Source organism: Bacillus rossius, unplaced genomic scaffold (assembly GCF_032445375.1).
Source record: "Bacillus rossius redtenbacheri isolate Brsri unplaced genomic scaffold, Brsri_v3 Brsri_v3_scf755, whole genome shotgun sequence".
Taxonomy (NCBI): domain Eukaryota; kingdom Metazoa; phylum Arthropoda; class Insecta; order Phasmatodea; family Bacillidae; genus Bacillus; species Bacillus rossius.
The window spans coordinates 1,036-17,758 of record NW_026962981.1 but is presented as its reverse complement, the minus strand read 5'-3'; the positions used below and the strand labels follow the sequence as shown (position 1 = coordinate 17,758).

At 52.0% G+C, this 16,723-nt stretch overlaps 1 non-coding gene across 1 annotated transcript in view; it reads right to left on the bottom strand.

The window, feature by feature from the left end:
• LOC134545481 (small subunit ribosomal RNA) overlaps positions 1–208 on the bottom strand; it is a 1,989-nt gene extending 1,781 nt beyond the window's left edge. The window contains exon 1 of the ribosomal RNA XR_010078574.1: positions 1–208. This exon is cut by the window's left edge and continues 1,781 nt beyond it. This is a non-coding gene — a ribosomal RNA (small subunit ribosomal RNA).
• Between the last annotated feature and the right edge of the window lie 16,515 nt (positions 209–16,723).

Here is a 16,723-nt window from a genome sequence, read left to right as displayed (position 1 = left end):
AGCATCCCTCCCATTTCTGGTCGGGACTCAGTTCAGCATGTATTAGCTCTAGAATTACCACAGTTATCCAAGTCATGTGGTACGATCTAAGGAACCATAACTGATTTAATGAGCCATTCGCGGTTTCACCTTATTTTGGCTTGCACTTAGACATGCATGGCTTAATCTTTGAGACAAGCATATGACTACTGGCAGGATCAACCAGGGAGCTGCTAGCAGCTTTTTTTTTCGTTCGGAGGAACCTCCCGGGTCCGCAGAGCACCGGGTCCGAATCTTATGATGTACATTTTTTTTTCCTTCTGTATCAACAAGTACGGGGGCGACTTCCCAATATCGACACCCGCTTTGCAATTGCAAAGTCTTTCCTTCCATCTCTAATTAATTTTCCTAGGGAGTAGGCGAGGCCAAACTTCCAAGGCTTTCACTGGCGAATATATCGCGCTCTTAGAAACTCGCATGGTACTTGGCGAGTGGATTTCAAATTATATGATCGGTGCCCACATTCGGGCGCGGCCCACTGCGGGAGCAGACCGTTGGCCCGTGGGCTCGCTGTGAACTAATTTGCCCACTGGTCCGAAAAGTATTCATTTCTAAACACCTTTGGCCAGGGCTGAAGACCGCGACTAACCCCTTTGAAACTTGTCTCTCAGGGAGCTGCGATCCATCAAACATTTCATTGTTAACAGAGGGGAACCATTACTTGGTTAAGACGATAGGACACGCGTTCCCCACCATTTCGCATCCAATCGAATTGCCGCACAAGAGCTCGTTACCTGAGAAAGGTATAGCATTGGCTCGCAGCTAGTGTATTGCAGTTCAGACAGATAGGCCACTTTAGATAGTTCTTAGTGTTCACAGTTATCACCAAGACTAGACCCATATGGATTTAATTCTTCAAGGAGCAGCGGTCCACCAATAAGAGAGATGAAGACATGTTTTCGGATGGCCACAACGCCCCCTCGCCACCCAAATGTGCATGTTTTAAGTGTACATTGGGAGTCGACGGAACATCGGGAGTCCGCTTGCTTTCTCCGGATCAGCTGCCACCCCCCTGATCTACCAGATAGACAAGAACATGTCTTCTCCACCAATCTCATCCACCGAAGCTCCGATCATGGCTTCTTCTACCTTTATACTGATATACCCCCACGGAGCAACATGCGGGCAAGGGAACTCTTGCTACCCTTCAGTAAAGCAGGTATCTCTTATAGATGGTGACTGCACCTTGGCCAGGATTGAAGACCGCGACTAACCCCTTTGAAACTTGTCTCTCAGGGAGCTGCGATCCATCAAACATTTCATTGTTAACAGAGGGGAACCATTACTTGGTTAAGACGATAGGACACGCGTTCCCCACCATTTCGCATCCAATCGAATTGCCGCACAAGAGCTCGTTACCTAAGAAAGGTATAGCATTGGCTCGCAGCTAGTGTATTGCAGTTCAGACAGATAGGCCACTTTAGATAGTTCTTAGTGTTCACAGTTATCACCAAGACTAGACCCATATGGAATTAATTCTTCAAGGAGCAGCGGTCCACCAATAAGAGAGATGAAGACATGTTTTCGGATGGCCACAACGCCCCCTCGCCACCCAAATGTGCATGTTTCAAGTGTACATTGGGAGTCGACGGAACATCGGGAGTCCGCTTGCTTTCTCCGGATCAGCTGCCACCCCCCTGATCTACCAGATAGACAAGAACATGTCTTCTCCGCCAATCTCATCCACCGAAGCTCCGATCATGGCTTCTTCTACCTTTATACTGATATACCCCCACGGAGCAACATGCGGGCAAGGGAACTCTTGCTACCCTTCAGTAAAGCAGGTATCTCTTATAGATGGTGACTGCACCTTGGCCAGGATTGAAGACCGCGACTAACCCCTTTGAAACTTGTCTCTCAGGGAGCTGCGATCCATCAAACATTTCATTGTTAACAGAGGGGAACCATTACTTGGTTAAGACGACCGGACACGCGTTCCCCACCATTTCGCATCCAATCGAATCGCCGCACAAGAGCTCGTTACCTGAGAAAGGTATAGCATTGGCTCGCAGCTTGTGTATTGCAGTTCAGACAGATAGGCCACTTTAGATAGTTCTTCGTGTTCACAGTTAAGACCACGGCTAGACCCATATGGAATTAATTCTTCAAGGAGCAGCGGTACACCAAGCATTTCATTGTGTACTAGAAAGCACCTCTACCATGTAACAAACATACGACCACCAAATTTCTGCTTACTTCCCCCAGCGGATAGTATTTGCTAGTATCATCCACAAAGTAAATCAATTTTTTCAATGTACCGCTTCTTGGGGGAACTGGGCATGAATCAATCAAGCATTTTGAGGTAGCATGTCCGCTTCACCACTTCATCCACTTTCAGACCACTACAAGACCCATACTGAATTAATTCCTCAAGGAGCTGCAGTCCACAAAACATTTTACTGTGTACTAGAGGGCACCTCCACCATGTAACAGAAAACATACAACCTTCTTAATTTAATTCTGCATTGTTTCCCAGACGATTTGTTAGCCATACAACAGTACCATCCACAGTAATTCACCTCTTTGAAATCCAATGCATTGTAGAGAAACTGAGGTGGTAGCATTCAAACCGTTCTGTAATGTTAATTCTGCTTCATAGAAAGGTGCTACAGGTTCCACAATAATTAATTGGATATTTTTGCAATATATATAGGGCGAGAAAACTCGGGGGGACTCCCTTTTCATTTATGTACATATTCTTTCCATATTGCAAATAATTCCAATTTTTCCCGATTGCATGTCCCCCTAATATACCCAAAATGGGCCTATCGATGGGTTCACAAAGGTACCCAAAATATGAGATTTTGACTGAAAGAGGCTGGCTAACTTCCGGGAACATGATCATAGGAAATAGGTCAAAATCCCGAATCGCAGTTGTTTACGAACAACCACGAACGGAGACTTAAAATAACCTATAAGGCTGGAATTCATGGGGCCTGTATAACAGGCATTTACACAGACTCTCGGGAGGGAGGGCTCTGTGGCCGGGAGAATTTTCTGGCTCCCCGCCCGAAACTTTTCAGAGTCCCTAATGCCTGCTTGAATGTGAATAAGCAGAGCCCGGTAGCTGATATTTTGCCGGGGTGTGGAGGCCCCGGTCGCCGCCAAATTCCTCTGGTCACAGCTTGTGTTAATACACATGTTAATTTTACATGCAAACCACCAATGACAATTTTCCTCGGCCGCGGAGGCCTCGGTCGCCGCCAGAATTTTCTGGTTCCCGCTCAATATATTGCAGAGTCCTGCAGGCCTGCTTCTGTAGGAATATGCAGAGCCCGGTAGCTGATATTTTGCCGGGGTGAGGAGGCCTCGGTCGCCGCCAAATTCCTCTCATCCCAGCTTGTGTTAATACACATGTTAATTTTACATGCAAAACCACCAATTACCATTTCCTCGGCCGCGGAGGCCTCGGTCGCCGGGAGATTTTCCTGGCTCCCCGCTCAATATACTGCACAGTCCCGCAGGCCTGTCTCCAGTGGAATACACACAGTCCGAGAGCCGAAAATTTGCCGGGGTGTGGAGGCCTCGGTCGCCAACAGATTGCCATAGGCTCTGGCTGCAATATTTACCGTGTATTTTTTCCCTCCAGAGACACCACTACACCCTATATAACCCAAAATGGGCCTTGACGCGTGTACACGCGGAGCCCGAGCGCCGAGAGTTCTCCCGGCCGCGGAGGCCTCGGTCGCCGGGAGAATTTCAACGGCCCCTGCTCGAAATTTTTCTAAGTCCAGAATGCCTGCTTCTCCCAGCCTGTGTTAATACACATGTTAATTTAACATGTAAAATCACCAAGGACCATTTCCTCGGCCGCGGAGGCCTCGGTCACCGCCAGAATTTTCTGGCTGCCCGCTCCCCATGGGTAGACGCGCTGCCCAAGCGCCGAGAGTTCTCCCGGCCGCGGAGGCCTCGGTCGCCGGGAGAATTTCTCCGGCCCCTGCTCGAAATTTTTCAAAGTCCAGAATGCCTGCTTCTCCCAGCATGTGTTAATACACATGTTAATTTAACATGTAATATTACCAATGACCTTTTCCTCGGCCGCGGAGGCCTCGGTCGCCGCCAGAATTTTCTGGCTGCCCGCTCCCCATGGGTAGACGCGGAGCCCGAGCGCCGAGAGTTCTCCCGGCCGCGGAGGCCTCGGTCGCCGGGAGAATTTCTCCGGCCCCTGCTCGAAATTTTTCAAAGTCCAGAATGCCTAGTTCTCCCAGCCTGTGTTAATACACATGTTAATTTAACATGTAAAATTACCAAGGATTATTATCCCGGCCGCAGAGGCCTCGGTCGCCGCCAGAAATTTCTGGCTCCCCGCTCAATGTATTGCAGAGTCCCGCAGGCTTGCTTCTCCAAGCCTGTGTTAATACACATGTTAATTTAACATGTAAAATTACAGAGGATTATTTCCCCGGCCGCGGAGGCCTCGGTCGCCGCCAGAATTTTCTGGCTGCCCGCTCAATGTATTGCAGAGTCCCGCAGGCTTGCTTCTCCAAGCCTGTGTTAATACACATGTTAATTTAACATGCAAAATCACCAATGACAAATTCCTCGGCCGCGGAGGCCTCGATCGCCGGGAAAATGTTCTGGCTCCCTGCTCGAATTTTTTTTCTAAGTCCCGATTCGCTATTACAGGCTGGCGCACGGAGTCCGAGGGGCGTAAATATGCCGGGTAGTGGTGCCTTCCGTCGCCGAGACATTTTACAATTGCCTGGGAGCAGTATTTAACATGTTAATTTTTTCCCCTCGTGACACCACTACCCCCTATATAACGCAAAATGGGCCTTGCCAAGGGGGCGCGCAACGCCCGAGCGCGGGCGTTTTTCCCGGCCGCCGAGACCTCCATCGCCGGGAGAATGTCTTCAGCTATTTGCTAGATTTCCCGATTCGCCCCGCACGACAAACAACCACGAACGAGGTGGTTTTCGAGAGTTCTCTCCGGCCGCGGAGGCCTCGGTCGCAGGGAGAATTTCCCTGGCCCCTGCTCGAAATTTTTCTAAGTCCAGAATGCCTGCATCTCCCAGCCTGTGTTAAAACACATGTTAATTTAACATGTAAAATTACCAATGACCATTTCCTCGGCCGCAGAGGCCTCGGTCGCAGCCAGAATTTTCTGGCTCCCTGCTCAATATATTGCAGAGTCCCGCATGCTTGCTTCTCCAAGCCTGTGTTAATACACATGTTAATTTAACATGTAAAATTACCGAGGATTATTTCCCCGGCCGCGGAGGCCTCGGTCGCCGCCAGAAATTTCTGGCTCCCCGCTCAATATATTGCAGCGACCCGCAGGCTTGCTTCTCCCAGCCTGTGTTAATACACATGTTAATTTAACATGTAAAATCACCAAGGACCATTTCCTCGGCCGCGGAGGCCTCGGTCGCCGCCAGAATTTTCTGGCTGCCCGCTCCCCATGTGTAGACGCGGAGCCCGAGCGCCGAGAGTTCTCCCGGCCGCGGAGGCCTCGTAGCCGGGAGAATTTCTCGGGCCCCTGCTCGAAATTTTTCTAAGTCCAGAATGCCTGCTTCTCCCAGCCTGTGTTAATACACATGTTAATTTAACATGTAATTTTACCAATGACCTTTTCCTCGGCCGCGGAGGCCTCGGTCGCCGCCAGAATTTTCTGGCTCCCGGCTCAATATATTACAGAGTCCCGCAGGCCTGTCTCCAGTGGAATACACACAGTCCGAGAGCCGAAAATTTGCCGGGGTGTGGAGGCCTCGGTCGCCAACAGATTGCCATAGGCTCTGGCTGCAATATTTACCGTGTATTTTTTCCCTCCAGAGACACCACTACCCCCTATAAAACCCAAAATAGGCCTTGCGGTGGGTACACGCAGAGCCCGAGCGCCGAAGTTCTCCCGGCCGCGGAGGCCTCGGTCGCCGGGAGAATTTCTCCGGCCCCTGCTCGAAATTTTTCAAAGTCCAGAATGCCTGCTTCTCCCAGCCTGTGTTAATACACATGTTAATTTAACATGTTAAATTATCGAGGATTATTTCCCCGGCCGTGGAGGCCTCGGTCGCCGCCAGAATTTTCTGGCTCCCCGCTCAATATATTGCAGAGTCCCGCAGGCTTGCTTCTCCCAGCCTGTGTTAATACACATGTTAATTTAACATGTAAAATCACCGAGGACCATTTCCTCGGCCGCGGAGGCCTCGGTCGCCGCCAGAATTTTCTGGCTCACCTCTCAATGTATTGCAGAGTCCCGCAGGCTTGGTTCTCCAAGCCTGTGTTAATACACATGTTAATTTAACATGTAAAATTACCGAGGATTATTTCCCCGGCCGCGGAGGCCTCGGTCGCCGCCAGAATTTTCTGGCTCCCCGCTCAATGTATTGCAGAGTCCCGCAGGCTTGGTTCTCCAAGCCTGTGTTAATACACATGTTAATTTAACATGTAAAATTACCGAGGATTATTTCCCCGGCCACGGAGGCCTCGGTCGCCGACAGAATTGTCTGGCTCCCTGCTCGAATTTTTTCTAAGTCCCGATTCGCTATTACAGGCTGGCGCACGGAGTCAGAGGGGCGGGAATTCGCCGGGTAGTGGTGCCTTCCGTCGCCGAGACATTTTTCTATTGCCTGGAAGCTGTATTTAACATGTTAATTTTTTCCCCCTCGGGACACCACTACCCCCTATATAACCCAACATGGGCCTTGCCGCGGGTACACGCGGAGCCCGAGCGCCGAGTGTTCTCCCGGCCGCGGAGGCCTCGGTCGCCGGGAGAATTTCTCCGGCCCCTGCTCGAAATTTTTCAAAGTCCAGAATGCCTGCTTCTCCCAGCCTGTGTTAATACACATGTTAATTTAACATGTTAAATTACCGAGGATTATTTCCCCGGCCGTGGAGGCCTCGGTCGCCGCCAGAATTTTCTGGCTCCCCGCTCAATATATTGCAGAGTCCCGCAGGCTTGCTTTTCCCAGCCTGTGTTAATACACATGTTAATTTAACATGTAAAATTACCAATGACCATTTCCTCGGCCGCAGAGGCCTCGGTCGCCGCCAGAATTTTCTGGCTCCCCGCTCAATGTATTGCAGAGTCCCGCAGGCATGCTTCTCCAAGCCTGTGTTAATACACATGTTAATTTAACATGTTAAATTACCGAGGATTATTTCCCCGGCCGTGGAGGCCTCGGTCGCCGCCAGAATTTTCTGGCTCCCCGCTCAATATATTGCAGAGTCCCGCAGGCTTGCTTTTCCCAGCCTGTGTTAATACACATGTTAATTTAACATGTAAAATCACCAAGGACCATTTCCTCGGCCGCGGAGGCCTCGGTCGCCGCCAGAATTTTCTGGCTTCCCGCTCCCCATGGGTAGACGCGGAGCCCGAGCGCCGAGAGTTCTCCCGGCCGCGGAGGCCTCGGTCGCCGGGAGAATTTCTCCGGCCCCTGCTCGAAATTTTTCAAAGTCTAGAATGCCTAGTTCTCCCAGCCTGTGTTAATACACATGTTAATTTAACATGTAAAATTACCAAGGATTATTATCCCGGCCGCAGAGGCCTCGGTCGCCGCCAGAAATTTCTGGCTCCCCGCTCAATGTATTGCAGCGTCCCGCAGGCTTGCTTCTCCAAGCCTGTGTTAATACACATGTTAATTTAACATGTAAAATTACAGAGGATTATTTCCCCGGCCGCGGAGGCCTCGGTCGCCGCCAGAATTTTCTGGCTGCCCGCTCAATGTATTGCAGAGTCCCGCAGGCTTGCTTCTCCAAGCCTGTGTTAATACACATGTTAATTTAACATGCAAAATCACCAATGACAAATTCCTCGGCCGCGGAGGCCTCGATCGCCGGGAAAATGTTCTGGCTCCCTGCTCGAATTTTTTTTCTAAGTCCCGATTCGCTATTACAGGCTGGCGCACGGAGTCCGAGGGGCGTAAATATGCCGGGTAGTGGTGCCTTCCGTCGCCGAGACATTTTACAATTGCCTGGGAGCAGTATTTAACATGTTAATTTTTTCCCCTCGGGACACCACTACCCCCTATATAACCCAAAATGGGCCTTGCCAAGGGGGCGCGCAACGCCCGAGCGCGGGCGTTTTTCCCGGCCGCCGAGGCCTCCATCGCCGGGAGAATGTCTTCAGCTATTTGCTAGATTTCCCGATTCGCCCCGCACGGCAAACAACCACGAACGAGGTGGTTTTCGAGAGTTCTCCCGGCCGCGGAGGCCTCGGTCGCCGGGAGAATTTCTCGGGCCCCTGCTCGAAATTTTTCTAAGTCCAGAATGCCTGCATCTCCCAGCCTGTGTTAAAACACATGTTAATTTAACATGTAAAATTACCAATGACCATTTCCTCGGCCGCAGAGGCCTCGGTCGCAGCCAGAATTTTCTGGCTCCCTGCTCAATATATTGCAGAGTCCCGCATGCTTGCTTCTCCCAGCCTGTGTTAATACACATGGTTATTTAACATGTAAAATTACCGAGGATTATTTCCCTGGCCGCAGAGGCCGCGGTCGCCGCCAGAATTTTCTGGCTCCCCGCTCAATGTATTGCAGAGTCCCGCAGGCTTGCTTCTCCAAGCCTGTGTTAATACACATGTTAATTTAACATGTAAAATTACCGAGGATTATTTCCCCGGCCGCGGAGGCCTCGGTCGCCGCCAGAATTTTCTGGCTCCCCGCTCAATATATTGCAGCGACCCGCAGGCTTGCTTCTCCCAGCCTGTGTTAATACACATGTTAATTTAACATGTAAAATTACCGAGGATTATTTCCCCGGCCGCGGAGGCTTCGGTCGCCGCCAGAATTTTCTGGCTCCCGGCTCAATATATTACAGAGTCCCGCAGGCCTGTCTCCAGTGGAATACACACAGTCCGAGAGCCGAAAATTTGCCGGGGTGTGGAGGCCTCGGTCGCCAACAGATTGCCATAGGCTCTGGCTGCAATATTTACCGTGTATTTTTTCCCTCCAGAGACACCACTACCCCCTATATAACCCAAAATGGGCCTTGCGGCGTGTACACGCGGAGCCCGAGCGCCGAAGTTCTCCCGGCCGCGGAGGCCTCGGTCGCCGGGAGAATTTCTCCGGCCCCTGCTCGAAATTTTTCAAAGTCCAGAATGCCTGCTTCTCCCAGCCTGTGTTAATACACATGTTAATTTAACATGTAAAATTACCGAGGATTATTTCCCCGGCCGCGGAGGCCTCGGTCGCCGCCAGAATTTTCTGGCTCCCCGCTCAATGTATTGCAGAGTCCCGCAGGCTTGCTTCTCCCAGCCTGTGTTAATACACATGTTAATTTAACATGTAAAATCATTGAGGACCATTTCCTCGGCCGCGGAGGCCTCGGTCGCCGCCAGAATTTTCTGGCTCCCCGCTCAATGTATTGCAGAGTCCCGCAGGCTTGCTTCTCCCAGCCTGTGTTAATACACATGTTAATTTAACATGTAAAATCAACAAGGACCATTTCCTCGGCCGCGGAGGCCTCGGTCGCCGCCAGAATTTTCTGGCTGCCCGCTCCCCATTGGTAGACGCGGAGCCCGAGCGCCGAGAGTTCTCCCGGCCGCGGAGGCCTCGGTCGCCGGGAGAATTTCTCCGGCCCCTGCTCGAAATTTTTCAAAGTCCAGAATGCCTGCTTCTCCCAGCATGTGTTAATACACATGTTAATTTAACATGTAATATTACCAATGACCTTTTCCTCGTCCGCGGAGGCCTCGGTCGCCGCCAGAATTTTCTGGCTGCCCGCTCCCCATGGGTAGACGCGCTGCCCGAGCGCCGAGATTTCTCCCGGCCGCGGAGGCCTCTGTCGCCGGGAGAATTTCTCTGGCCCCTGCTCGAAATTTTTCAAAGTCCAGAATGCCTAGTTCTCCCAGCCTGTGTTAATACACATGTTAATTTAACATGTAAAATTACCAAGGATTATTATCCCGGCCGCAGAGGCCTCGGTCGCCGCCAGAAATTTCTGGCTCCCCGCTCAATGTATTGCAGAGACCCGCAGGCTTGCTTCTCCAAGCCTGTGTTAATACACATGTTAATTTAACATGTAAAATTACCGAGGATTATTTCCCCGGCCGCGGAGGCCTCGATCGCCGCCAGAAATTTCTGGCTCCCCGCTCAATATATTGCAGCGACCCGCAGGCTTGCTTCTCCCAGCCTGTGTTAATACACATGTTAATTTAACATGTAAAATCACCAAGGACCATTTCCTCGGCCGCGGAGGCCTCGGTCGCCGCCAGAATTTTCTGGCTGCCCGCTCCCCATGTGTAGACGCGGAGCCCGAGCGCCGAGAGTTCTCCCGGCCGCGGAGGCCTCGGTCGCCGCCAGAATTTTCTGGCTCCCCGCTCAATGTATTGCAGAGTCCCGCAGGCTTGCTTCTCCAAGCCTGTGTTAATACACATGTTAATTTAACATGCAAAATCACCAATGACAATTTCCTCGGCCGCGGAGGCCTCCATCGCCGGGAGAATTTTCTGGCTCTCTGCTCGAATTTTTTCTAAGTCCCGATTCGCTATTACAGGCTGGCGCACGGAGTCCGAGGGGCGGAAATATGCCGGGTAGTGGTGCCTTCCGTCGCCGAGACATTTTACAATTGCCTGGGAGCAGTATTTAACATGTTAATTTTTTCCCCCTCGGGACACCACTACCCCCTATATAACCCAAAATGGGCCATGCAATGGGTGCCCACAACGCCCGAGCGCGGGCATTTTTCCCGGGCGCCGAGGCCTCGATCGCCGGGAGAATGTCTCCAGCTATTTGCATGATGTCCCGATTCGCCCCACAAGGCGAACAACCACGAACGAGGTGGTTTTCGTTCGTGGTTGTTTTCGTTCGTGGTTGTTTACTGTTCGTGGTTGTTTTCATTCGTGGTTGTTGTGCGTTCGTGGTTGTTGTCGTTCGGGGTTGTTTTCCGTTCGTGGTTGTTGTCGTTCGTGGTTGTTGTCGTTCGTGGTTGTTGTCGTTCGTGGTTGTTTTCCGTTCGTGGTTGTTTTACGTTCGTGGTTGTTTTCGAGGCAATTGGTACTTTGAAAATTTCAATCGGTTAGCTAGAAAAAATTCTCCCGGCGGTGATTGCCTTGATCGCCGGGAGAATTTTCTGGCTCCCCGATAAAATTTTTTCCAAGTCCCGATTCGCTCTTACTAGCTGGCGCACGGAGTCCGAGGGGCGGGAATTCGCCGGGTAGTGGTGTGTTCCGTCGCCGAGACATTTTCCTATTGCCTGGAAGCAGTATTTAACATGTTAATTTTTTCCCCCTCGGGACACCACTACCCCCTATATAACACAAAATGGGCCTTGCCGCGGGTACACCCGGAGCCCGAGCGCCGAGAGTTCTCCCGGCCGCAGAGGCCTCGGTCGCCGGGAGATTTTCTCCGGCCCCTGCTCGAAATTTTCCAAAGTCCAGAATGCCTGCTTCTCCCAGCCTGTGTTAATACACATGTTAATTTAACATGTAAAATCACCAAGGACCATTTCCTCGGCCGCGGAGGCCTCGGTCGCCGCCAGAATTTTCTGGCTGCCCGCTCCCCAAGGGTAGACGCGGAGCCCGAGCGCCGAGAGTTCTCCCGGCCGCGGAGGCCTCGGTCGCCGGGAGAATTTCTCCGGCCCCTGCTCGAAATTTTTCAAAGTCCAGAATGCCTGCTTCTCCCAGCATGTGTTAATACACATGTTAATTTAACATGTAATATTACCAATGACCTTTTCCTCGGCCGCGGAGGCCTCGGTCGCCGCCAGAATTTTCTGGCTGCCCGCTCCCCATGGGTAGACGCGGAGCCCGAGCGCCGAGAGTTCTCCCGGCCGCGGAGGCCTCGGTCGCCGGGAGAATTTCTCCGGCCCCTGCTCGAAATTTTTCAAAGTCCAGAATGCCTAGTTCTCCCAGCCTGTGTTAATACACATGTTAATTTAACATGTAAAATTACCAAGGATTATTATCCCGGCCGCAGAGGCCTCGGTCGCCGCCAGAAATTTCTGGCTCCCCGCTCAATGTATTGCAGAGTCCCGCAGGCTTGCTTCTCCAAGCCTGTGTTAATACACATGTTAATTTAACATGTAAAATTACAGAGGATTATTTCCCCGGCCGCGGAGGCCACGGTCGCCGCCAGAATTTTCTGGCTGCCCGCTCAATGTATTGCAGAGTCCCGCAGGCTTGCTTCTCCAAGCCTGTGTTAATACACATGTTAATTTAACATGCAAAATCACCAATGACAAATTCCTCGGCCGCGGAGGCCTCGATCGCCGGGAAAATGTTCTGGCTCCCTGCTCGAATTTTTTTTCTAAGTCCCGATTCGCTATTACAGGCTGGCGCACGGAGTCCGAGGGGCGTAAATATGCCGGGTAGTGGTGCCTTCCGTCGCCGAGACATTTTACAATTGCCTGGGAGCAGTATTTAACATGTTAATTTTTTCCCCTCGGGACACCACTACCCCCTATATAACCCAAAATGGGCCTTGCCAAGGGGGCGCGCAACGCCCGAGCGCGGGCGTTTTTCCCGGCCGCCGAGGCCTCCATCGCCGGGAGAATGTCTTCAGCTATTTGCTAGATTTCCCGATTCGCCCCGCACGGCAAACAACCACGAACGAGGTGGTTTTCGAGAGTTCTCCCGGCCGCAGAGGCCTCGGTCGCCGGGAGAATTTCTCGGGCCCCTGCTCGAAATTTTTCTAAGTCCAGAATGCCTGCATCTCCCAGCCTGTGTTAAAACACATGTTAATTTAACATGTAAAATTACCAATGACCATTTCCTCGGCCGCAGAGGCCTCGGTCGCAGCCAGAATTTTCTGGCTCCCTGCTCAATATATTGCAGAGTCCCGCATGCTTGCTTCTCCCAGCCTGTGTTAATACACATGGTTATTTAACATGTAAAATTACCGAGGATTATTTCCCTGGCCGCAGAGGCCGCGGTCGCCGCCAGAATTTTCTGGCTCCCCGCTCAATGTATTGCAGAGTCCCGCAGGCTTGCTTCTCCAAGCCTGTGTTAATACACATGTTAATTTAACATGTAAAATTACCGAGGATTATTTCCCCGGCCGCGGAGGCCTCGGTCGCCGCCAGAATTTTCTGGCTCCCCGCTCAATATATTGCAGCGACCCGCAGGCTTGCTTCTCCCAGCCTGTGTTAATACACATGTTAATTTAACATGTAAAATTACCGAGGATTATTTCCCCGGCCGCGGAGGCCTCGGTCGCCGCCAGAATTTTCTGGCTCCCGGCTCAATATATTACAGAGTCCCGCAGGCCTGTCTCCAGTGGAATACACACAGTCCGAGAGCCGAAAATTTGCCGGCGTGTGGAGGCCTCGGTCGCCAACAGATTGCCATAGGCTCTGGCTGCAATATTTACCGTGTATTTTTTCCCTCCAGAGACACCACTACCCCCTATATAACCCAAAATGGGCCTTGCGGCGGGTACACGCGGAGCCCGAGCGCCGAAGTTCTCCCGGCCGCGGAGGCCTCGGTCGCCGGGAGAATTTCTCCGGCCCCTGCTCGAAATTTTTCAAAGTCCAGAATGCCTGCTTCTCCCAGCCTGTGTTAATACACATGTTAATTTAACATGTAAAATTACCGAGGATTATTTCCCCGGCCGCGGAGGCCTCGGTCGCCGCCAGAATTTTCTGGCTCCCCGCTCAATGTATTGCAGAGTCCCGCAGGCTTGCTTCTCCCAGCCTGTGTTAATACACATGATAATTTAACATGTAAAATCATTGAGGACCATTTCCTCGGCCGCGGAGGCCTCGGTCGCCGCCAGAATTTTCTGGCTCCCCGCTCAATGTATTGCAGAGTCCCGCAGGCTTGCTTCTCCCAGCCTGTGTTAATACACATGTTAATTTAACATGTAAAATCAACAAGGACCATTTCCTCGGCCGCGGAGGCCTCGGTCGCCGCCAGAATTTTCTGGCTGCCCGCTCCCCATTGGTAGACGCGGAGCCCGAGCGCCGAGAGTTCTCCCGGCCGCGGAGGCCTCGGTCGCCGGGAGAATTTCTCCGGCCCCTGCTCGAAATTTTTCAAAGTCCAGAATGCCTGCTTCTCCCAGCATGTGTTAATACACATGTTAATTTAACATGTAATATTACCAATGACCTTTTCCTCGGCCGCGGAGGCCTCGGTCGCCGCCAGAATTTTCTGGCTGCCCGCTCCCCATGGGTAGACGCGCTGCCCGAGCGCCGAGAGTTCTCCCGGCCGCGGAGGCCTCGGTCGCCGGGAGAATTTCTCCGGCCCCTGCTCGAAATTTTTCAAAGTCCAGAATGCCTAGTTCTCCCAGCCTGTGTTAATACACATGTTAATTTAACATGTAAAATTACCAAGGATTATTATCCCGGCCGCAGAGGCCTCGGTCGCCGCCAGAAATTTCTGGCTCCCCGCTCAATGTATTGCAGAGTCCCGCAGGCTTGCTTCTCCAAGCCTGTGTTAATACACATGTTAATTTAACATGTAAAATTACCGAGGATTATTTCCCCGGCCGCGGAGGCCTCGGTCGCCGCCAGAAATTTCTGGCTCCCCGCTCAATATATTGCAGCGACCCGCAGGCTTGCTTCTCCCAGCCTGTGTTAATACACATGTTAATTTAACATGTAAAATCACCAAGGACCATTTCCTCGGCCGCGGAGGCCTCGGTCGCCGCCAGAATTTTCTGGCTGCCCGCTCCCCATGTGTAGACGCGGAGCCCGAGCGCCGAGAGTTCTCCCGGCCGCGGAGGCCTCGGTCGCCGCCAGAATTTTCTGGCTCCCCGCTCAATGTATTGCAGAGTCCCGCAGGCTTGCTTCTCCAAGCCTGTGTTAATACACATGTTAATTTAACATGCAAAATCACCAATGACAATTTCCTCGGCCGCGGAGGCCTCCATCGCCGGGAGAATTTTCTGGCTCTCTGCTCGAATTTTTTCTAAGTCCCGATTCGCTATTACAGGCTGGCGCACGGAGTCCGAGGGGCGGAAATATGCCGGGTAGTGGTGCCTTCCGTCGCCGAGACATTTTACAATTGCCTGGGAGCAGTATTTAACATGTTAATTTTTTCCCCCTCGGGACACCACTACCCCCTATATAACCCAAAATGGGCCATGCAATGGGTGCCCACAACGCCCGAGCGCGGGCATTTTTCCCGGGCGCCGAGGCCTCGATCGCCGGGAGAATGTCTCCAGCTATTTGCATGATGTCCCGATTCGCCCCACAAGGCGAACAACCACGAACGAGGTGGTTTTCGTTCGTGGTTGTTTTCGTTCGTGGTTGTTTACCGTTCGTGGTTGTTTTCATTCGTGGTTGTTGTGCGTTCGTGGTTGTTGTCGTTCGGGGTTGTTTTCCGTTCGTGGTTGTTGTCGTTCGTGGTTGTTGTCGTTCGTGGTTGTTGTCGTTCGTGGTTGTTTTCCGTTCGTGGTTGTTTTACGTTCGTGGTTGTTTTCGAGGCAATTGGTACTTTGAAAATTTCAATCGGTTAGCTAGAAAAAATTCTCCCGGCGGTGATTGCCTTGATCGCCGGGAGAATTTTCTGGCTCCCCGATAAAATTTTTTCCAAGTCCCGATTCGCTCTTACAAGCTGGCGCACGGAGTCCGAGGGGCGGGAATTCGCCGGGTAGTGGTGCGTTCCGTCGCCGAGACATTTTCCTATTGCCTGGAAGCAGTATTTAACATGTTAATTTTTTCCCCCTCGGGACACCACTACCCCCTATATAACACAAAATGGGCCTTGCCGCGGGTACACCCGGAGCCCGAGCGCCGAGAGTTCTCCCGGCCGCAGAGGCCTCGGTCGCCGGGAGAATTTCTCCGGCCCCTGCTCGAAATTTTCCAAAGTCCAGAATGCCTGCTTCTCCCAGCCTGTGTTAATACACATGTTAATTTAACATGTAAAATTACCAAGGACCATTTCCTCGGCCGCGGAGGCCTCGGTCGCCGCCAGAATTTTCTGGCTGCCCGCTCCCCATGGGTAGACGCGGAGCCCGAGCGCCGAGAGTTCTCCCGGCCGCGGAGGCCTCGGTCGCCGGGAGAATTTCTCCGGCCCCTGCTCGAAATTTTTCAAAGTCCAGAATGCCTGCTTCTCCCAGCATGTGTTAATACACATGTTAATTTAACATGTAATATTACCAATGACCTTTTCCTCGGCCGCGGAGGCCTCGGTCGCCGCCAGAATTTTCTGGCTGCCCGCTCCCCATGGGTAGACGCGGAGCCCGAGCGCCGAGAGTTCTCCCGGCCGCGGAGGCCTCGGTCGCCGGGAGAATTTCTCCGGCCCCTGCTCGAAATTTTTCAAAGTCCAGAATGCCTAGTTCTCCCAGCCTGTGTTAATACACATGTTAATTTAACATGTAAAATTAACAAGGATTATTATCCCGGCCGCAGAGGCCTCGGTCGCCGCCAGAAATTTCTGGCTCCCCGCTCAATGTATTGCAGAGTCCCGCAGGCTTGCTTCTCCAAGCCTGTGTTAATACACATGTTAATTTAACATGTAAAATTACAGAGGATTATTTCCCCGGCCGCGGAGGCCTCGGTCGCCGCCAGAATTTTCTGGCTGCCCGCTCAATGTATTGCAGAGTCCCGCAGGCTTGCTTCTCCAAGCCTGTGTTAATACACATGTTAATGTAACATGCAAAATCACCAATGACAAATTCCTCGGCCGCGGAGGCCTCGATCGCCGGGAAAATGTTCTGGCTCCCTGCTCGAATTTTTTTTCTAAGTCCCGATTCGCTATTACAGGCTGGCGCACGGAGTCCGAGGGGCGTAAATATGCCGGGTAGTGGTGCCTTCCGTCGCCGAGACATTTTACAATTGCCTGGGAGCAGTATTTAACATGTTA